Source organism: Cryptomeria japonica, chromosome 10, assembly GCF_030272615.1.
Source record: "Cryptomeria japonica chromosome 10, Sugi_1.0, whole genome shotgun sequence".
NCBI lineage: Eukaryota > Viridiplantae > Streptophyta > Pinopsida > Cupressales > Cupressaceae > Cryptomeria > Cryptomeria japonica.
The window spans coordinates 758,927,254-758,935,833 of NC_081414.1; the positions used below are offsets into that span (position 1 = coordinate 758,927,254).

At 36.4% G+C, this 8,580-nt stretch overlaps 1 pseudogene; it reads right to left on the reverse strand.

Annotated features, from left to right (window-relative positions):
- Positions 1–3,853: 3,853 nt before the first annotated feature.
- Positions 3,854–7,530, reverse strand: LOC131030698 (laccase-4-like; annotated as a pseudogene).
- Positions 7,531–8,580: the final 1,050 nt, after the last annotated feature.

Here is an 8,580-nt window from a genome sequence, read left to right on the forward strand (position 1 = left end):
GTTGATTGGATCATTTTCAATACTTTCTCTTCTTTTAGCTGCTCTAACCAATGTTTTAGGATGCATCTTTAAAATTCCAATAATGTTTCTTACCATCCTTTTATTCAAGGTTTCTTTATTCACTATGGTAGTTGTTATAGCTCATTGTACCACATATTTATCTTTATATCGACTCAATGTACCAATAGATTCAATGGAACTTGCAACAGTAGACATAGCATGCTTAGCAGATTCATCTTTTTTTTATGGTTTCACATAGATGCCTATTTTTTCATCACTTTTCTCATTTTCCAAATTCTCATCAATTGCATCATAAGTTGATATTGAATTGCAAGTTTTTTTCAATAGAAAAATTCTTTGTATATTCTATTAGCATATGTTATCTCCAAGAAATCTTACCAAGAAGATTATCCAAAACATTTTTTTCAATTTTTATAAAAAACTTTCCCTGATCTTCAATAATTGGAGGATTTTCATTTTCACCATGTTCAAAAGGATTTTCACTTTCAACACTCAAAGGAATTTCATCTTTACCAACATGAAGGTTTTCATTTTCATGGACAATTCTATCAATCTCAATATTGGTATATCCAGCTTCTACTAAATCGTCAATTTGAATATCAATTATAATCACATTATCCATGTCTTCCAAAGAAGGATTTGAAGATGTACCCATATTTGAGGATGTAGTACTTGGAATAATCTTAATAATTGTTTCATTCACATCAACATCATCCATAATTTCATCATCTACATCCATCTAATCCCCCAAGGCATCATCTTGAATTTTTGTCTCTTCCAATGTTGTGGATCCAAAAGCATCAGGATTATTCATTTATCAAATCCTCATTCTTCTATCTCTTTGTTGTTTGGCCTCCTTCTCTCTTTCTGCTCGAATTTCCTCGACGGTCGATTCCCTCCTTTGTTTCTTCTTCTAACGTTGTTTAGACCCCATGACTAAAAAATTATGCAATAAATGCCACCTTCAAAAAATGGATCTAAAATTGCAACAAAAGAGCATCCAAAGGACAACTAAATCATAAAATATTATGTAAAAACTCACACATAAGAAGACATGTTTTATCATTTTTAATATCTCTTATTTATACAAATTCAAAAAAAAAAATTAATGCAAAACAAAATGGGATCCTGTTTTGTTTTTGCATTTTAAAATAATTGGTAAAATAGAACGGTATCTCATTTTGCAAATGGGATCCTGTTTGTAAAAAAATGTTTTTGGGGCCCACTTGTAGGTTCAGAATTTGGCTTGGAAAATGGTTTGGAAAGCCGAACCCGAGGCTTGGACCTGGTTTGACCTGCAACTTGAAGGCCAAATCAAGCTTCATACAAAAAAATGACATAAAAAATATATCTGAACTCCTAATTTTCAGAATCTTTTTAAACAACAAAACCCCATTATAGTACACACTATTTAGATTCCAAATATATAATTTTTTAAAAGAATGGATCAATATTTTTAATTTTAAAATAATTTCTAATGAAAGAGGTCCATAAACTTGAAATAACAGGATTTTCTAAATTTTTAATAACTTTTTTGTCTTTAAGATTTAAAAAAAAAAATTATATGGCATCAAACTAGAGATGCATCTATACAGTTTAAAAAAACAATTAAAAAATGTTAAGTTTAGGTCAAATTATGCTTGTTGTACCCGTGGATTTTTGAAAACAGTAATTATGCCCAATTAAAAAATAACAAAAAAATATCCTCATCAAAGGTGAGTGACTTACAAATCTTTTCCCATAAGGATAAAGAAAAATACTTTCATTTAGGTCAAATTATGCTTTCCGTACACGGGCATGGTATGGTCCTAAAAAGTGACTTCTAAACTATAGGTTTTAGTAATGCCTATTCAAACTTCATTTTTAAGATTTGGGTATTAAAATAAACTACATATTTGGAAAGTAGACTTCGAGCACTACATTTTCTATTACTAATTTTTTCAAGAACCATTCTTTAAGTGCCTCAAATATTTAGGTCAAATGGGACAAAATTGAAAAAAAAGGGAAAAAACTTCCACTTTTTGGTGGACACAACTTCTTGCAGGTGCCCATAATACACTGCTCGAAAGACTTAATTATCTCCTTGTCTTGAGATATGATATTTTTAATGGTCTGTGATGGGGAGGATAGACCCTTTAGGCATTTAACAATGTTATTAGAATCTCCCCAAGAGCCAAACTTTACTAAATCACAACGATTTAACCAAGGCAAGGGTTTGGTAAGAAGTCATGGCCTTCACTAAGTGGTTAGTCTGTGATCCCATGGAGAGTGCCACCGCTGCAATACAATAGCCAGCCTCATTTCTTATCACTCTCCCACACCCAGTCGGTCCCGAGTTTCAAAACATAGCCACATTGTTGGTAATATAGATTTTTTCACAATGAACTAAATAATTCCCATATATTAAATATTCAATACTGAAAATGTAAGTGATCATTGATTCCATTAAATATAAGCCAATATCAATTGATGCTACTGTAATAGTGGTATCTACACTGACAATAAAAATATCTATAAAGTTTTATGTGATAAATAAAAACCATATGAATATCAATTGATATCAATAGGTATACAACTTAATAATGATATACATCAATTCTATGGTGTAGCTAGTTGTATTTGTGTTATATTGTTGTTAAACCATTTACATGTAACACGTGCATTATGTATCATATATTGAAAACATATTAAAGTTTCAATGGTACTTCTAAGATTACAATTCAAATTGTATAGGAATTGAGTTAAATTATAAAAACAAATTAAATCATATGCATGTAGCATATCAATACAAGCAAGCAATTATGTGCATGTGTTGGGGGAGAAACTATTCAAAGAATATAGTTTTTAACTAGAAGAGATTCTACGTAATAAATGCCCATCTCAAAGCTATAAACCACAAAGCCCCCACCCCCTCCATTTGATAGAAGCTCTAATGAACGGAAAGAATAAATGAAAATATAGAGAGATTATTGAGAAAATATATTTAGTATTGAAGATATGAGTCATCATTAATCGCATCAAATATGTTGATGCAAAGATAGATAGATTCTATGCATAGGAGGAGGAGAAGTGGTATTTTTATTGAGATTAAATAAAACATAGATAGATCTTTCATTTACATATCTATAAGTATGCCTTCATCCAATTATTTAATTAAATTTAACTTTTTATAATGTACTTAAACACTAATTCAGAAAAGTGTCTCACCTAGTAGAAAATGAGGTAGTATCAGATAACAATCTGGTAGAAATCATGAGAAAAAGCTACAAACGATAGATATCAATATATTTTAAAATTTTCTTACAAATCTTACTATTGCAAAATAGACTAAATTGTCAATAACAAAATTGTAATTTTTTAAATGATTCATTATATATCTTTTCTTATTTATTAATTGACTATTTAGATGTTGAAAAATGAAGATAATATTTAAGATTAAATTATATGTTACAGAACAACATTATTTTCAATTAAGTATTTGAATGAAGAAATATACTATTGAAAATCTCAACCATATAAAACAACAATAAATAAGTATATTATAAGGAAATGTGAATCGGCCTATGCAATAAATATTAGAAATTCTCTGCAAAACTTGTAATTTCAATTCTATCTTCGCACTTTCAATTTAGAAAGGTCCATGTGGAAATGTCTCTGTCATAGTAATTCAACCAAGGCCTCATCACTGATATATTTCAAAGCATATTTATTGATACACAAATATACTGATGTATTTCTCTATCGTTTGCAAACTAATTTGGACCAGCACACGATTGGACTCAATCAGATTTTAGGAAGCACAAATTGAATAGTCTAATTGAAGGATGAATGATCAACAGGGGGGAAGATCTTTGGGAGGAGGAAGAAGAGATTGAGATCTGCCACCATTTCCATTTAAAACAACCCACGCCATCTTCAATCCCCAGCTGGTATGCAGCTCGAGATGACAATGCATGAACCACACTCCTGCAAAAACATACATACAATCGGATATATGTTTATACGAAAGAAGCACAAATCTTTGAATCAGATGAGCGATTGAAGCTAGCATTACGTACTGATATTATTACCTGGATTATCAGCTAGGAATCTGAGAGCCACCCAACCTCCACTGGGAACTCCAACTGTGTTTCTCTCCGGAGGATCCACCAGATTAAAGTTAGATGGGTCAGTGCTTGCATTGTAGTTTCCCATACCCTGACCCACTATGAAGAAGTTGAAGCCGTGCAGATGAAGAGGATGGCTCTCGAAGGTCACAATGCTGGTGTCCTGCAGAACTAGCTGTACGCTAGTGTTAAAGGAAAGCACTTCGACTCTGGTATCGTTGAGGGTCTGCGTGTTGTTAGGCGGCGTCCCGGTGTAGTTGAAAGGAAATGGCGGATTGTCAGGGAAAGTGGTATTGTAAACTCCATTAGACTGATTAAAGTAGTATGCTTGAAGAAGAGCGGTGGTGGGAAGAATGAAGGATATGTTGTTAATGGAGGCTGCAAATTTGGTACCGTTGGGGCCTTGACATGTCTGTCCTTGGGGACACGGATTTAGCCCCAACCCCACTGTGAATAGGAACTGTTTATCCACCTTCTGAGGGACAGCTGCTGCAGGAAATTTCGGATTGCCCAAGCTTCTCATCTTTTGGCTAAAATTTGCGGCAAAGGAGGTATCGTTGGGGGCTGGAAGCGTCGGTTTCATCATAGGAAGAGAGGATGAAGATGAATTAGCTGCTGTCACATACTCTAACACTCCAGCACTGCTTGAGTTATCAAAAGCTGCTGTTCCCGTAGCGAATGGGCCAGCTAACATGAGGAATGTGGCATTGGGTGGCTGAGACATAGCTGTCAAGAGGACGTTGGTAGTCTGACCAGGAGTGATGAGAATAACATTGGTTTGAAAAGGCTTGACATACACAGCATCCGCTTCTACCACAGCCAATGTGTGGTTGGCTATTGCTAAAACAGGTCACTATTAAGTGCAGCATTAACTATACGCAGTAGGTAAGTTTTCCCAGGGTTCACTTTGAGCCTGAATGTATCTGCATTACACAACACAGGAAACCTTTGTTACATTTATATTTAAACAAATGAACAATAGCGACCAGTCTAGTTGTGTTTCATGCATTTTAATACCCCGCCCTCACCGTTGGTAGAGCAGTTATACATAAGTCCAGGGAGCCCGTTGATGGTATATGCATCTGACACATTAGCTTGCGCACCACTTTGCATTGCTTGATTGATAACAGTCTCAGTGTCTGCATTCCACCACTCCCCTGTAATTTGCAACATATTATCTACAACAGTATTTTCATTGTAAATTTAGGACTGTGTACGTACAATGGCAACACATTATCAACGAGTACTCAAGGGCATACCGAAAACAACAGGCACTTCCTGGTGTGGGCGAGGGAATGGGTAAGAAACATTCTTCTTGAGATAGATGATAATGGGCCCATGTATGCTTGCTCGCAACCATGAGATGTGGGCATGCCACCACAGTGTTCCTCTCTGCCTTTTGACAAATAAACTTGTACACATAACTTTGCCCGGTTTGAATTGGACACTGAGTGACATAAGCAGGACCATCCGCCCATCCAGATCTAAGCTGCCGAATTCCATGCCTGAGCAATTCATAGGAATTCATTAGGTGAACCCACTAAAGAGACATCAGCATATAATATTATTTTTATTAAGTAAATAACTGAGTAGCGGGAGCAGAAGAGATACCAATGTATGCTAATATTGTTTTTAACATTATTTGTTACTTTGATAACCACGCGATCTCCTTCTCGAGCAACTACTGGAGGCCCTGGATATTGCCCGTTGACAGTCAAGAGAGCTTTCATGGTGCAAAGACGAGTCACATTCGTCATTTGGATCTGTAGATATTTAGAACAAAGAATCAATCATGGCTATCTGTAAAAATTTAATACTTTCCTAAACAATAAAAAATTCAGCTCATTCCATTGAAATATATAACCCACAGTGAAATTGTAGCGCCGTGTAATCACAGTATGTTTCGCTGAAACAAATTGAATAGTGAACCACAATGCTAAAAGTGGCAGCAGGAGGCGGCCACAAAAAGTCTGCATTGCTAGAATCATACAATAGTTCCTGTTTATGACCTGAGATGTGAAAATCTGTTTCAATCTGTTTTTATATATAGATACAAGGATTAAATCAGCTGTGAGGTCCTTTCGCTTTTGTTGGGTACGTTGGTAGGGAATACTGATTTTTTAACACGATTATAAATTCATATGAATTTAGTGTTAGTAACTGAATTTATCTATTTCATTTTCTTGGATTTCTATCTGGAGTGGCAACCAAGTAAAGCATGCGCCCGTTGAACAACACTATCTTTTCCATGGTCATTAAAATCCATGTAATGTAAACGTATTTTGGTATACCAACTACTGCTCATATTCTTGTTACAGGGTTCACATCCATTCAATCCTGACTGGTCAAAATAAAGTCTTGCTTACTTAGTCCAAGCCTCCACTCCCTGTCTTCAAAACAACATCGCTTACCCATGTGGGACTATGAAAATTGTATCTCTCCAAATTAAATTAAACCATGCTGCACCATTACATGGTAACATATAAGTTTCTAGAAGAGCTTAGATGTGTCGAAGACCTCATTATATCGTAATTCATTTTCAATTCGTTAATCTGATTGCTGATTATTTGATCAAGAAGTTCTTGTAATTTCTTTTAATAAGCATATAATCTATTGAATTGTAATTTCTTTCAATAAGCATATAATCTATTGAATCAGTAGAACAATTTATTTGTTTTACAATTTTGTATTTCTTTCACAGTTTCTACAAGTTTGCAGTCACTACGGATATTGTTGTTAATATTAAGACTTAATTCCTTGCCCTTTCTTCAGATGGAGTTTAGATTTTCATTTTGTCTAATACTTAGTGGATCTAGATTCAATCATTTCTTACGAATTTGGATTTCGTTGTGTCTAACAGGTTCGAGATTATAATTTAGGTTGAGCTTGTATTTTCTCGGCTGTTATTATTAGTTGTATATCTTAGTAATTAGTATAATATCTTTGATTTTTAATATGAAATTTTATTTTAATATTAGATGTTAAAATATATATTCTGATTGGACAGCTTTGGTGTATGAGCTCTACTAGGGTTTCTCTCTGCGACCTATCATACTGCACAGAACTTCATCTTTATTGTCGCGCGTACAGCCGCATGTAGGGCGGCCCTAAGTGTCTTATTATGCCTTCAACCATTCCTAACTCAGCAGTTCTTGCTGGTGTTAGCGGTTCGTCGACTTTGCTCAAAGGCTCCCCCTCCGAACAAACGACCTCAAAAATTTGTTCCGAAAGTGTTTCACGAGGTATGCATTCTGACTCCCCTGCAGATGTGGTTTAACCGTTACCTGAATTTGATTCTGCTTGTCAATGGCTTGAAAGTCACACCCTTGTTGGGTATTTTGTTGGGAGAACCCCCCCTGAAAGTGTGCTCAAAGATTGGGTCAACAAGGCTTGGGTCCCTCATGGGGTCTGCCTTGAGATGGTCCAAAACCTGACCAAGGGTTTTTTCTTGTTCCGCTTTTTAGAAGTTAGCCATGTGCAGGCCATTCTGGGTCACGATCCCTAGTATGTCCGGTCTTCTTTGTTGGTTTTCCAAGCATGGACCCGTGACTTCACTGTCTCGGATGAGACCAAGCTATGGGTCCTAGTTTGGATTGAATTCCTTGGTCTCCCTTTGTCTTGTGTGCCTTTTTTGAATCATATTGCTTCCTCCCTAGGCAAAGTTGTTTGTGTGGAGCCAGATAGGTTCTTCCAAGCCCATCCCCAGAAAAGGGTTTGCATGGAAGTTGACCTTTCCCATGATCTGAAAGACTCCATTGACATTCAAATAGGATCTCTTCGGCATACCCAGAAAGTCACTTATTTCAACTTACCCAACACGTGCTATCGCTGTCAGTCCGCAAACCACAAGATCAAGGATTGCCCTTTGGCAGTGCCTCATACACCCTCTCCACCACGGGAAAATGCTCAAGCTCATCAAGCAGATTCTTCTGCTCCTAAACAGGACTCTACTTGGACTATGGTCACAACTCGTAGGAATAAATCTTCTAGCATGGCGCTAGCTTCCAATGACAAGATTGTTTCAAACCCTTCTCAGAAGGGATAGTGGCTCTGGGCAAGGTTAACAGCATGCCTCTTCAGCCTCGGCCTGAGTCCACGCCTCAACCCACTGCCATTATGATGGCCCAGCCGCTCAGCTCAGCTCCTGTTTCAAGAGCAAGACGTTCTCGTAGCCCCTCTCTGCCCAGGGAGGAAGGGGAATATGTTCAGGAGAAGTGGAGGATTTCTTCTCCTTCTATCCAGATTGGCTCAGTTCCACCAGAATTCTTGCAGAACCGTTTCTCTTCCCTGGATGGAGAGGAGGTGGAGTCCGATGATATGGACACTCTTCATCCATGAATTACCTCTCATGGAATGTTTGAGGTCTTACCGACCTCTCCAGAAAGTATATTGTTAGAGATACTTTGAAAAAGTTGACTGGCATTGATATTATTTGCCTTCAGGAAGTTAAGGT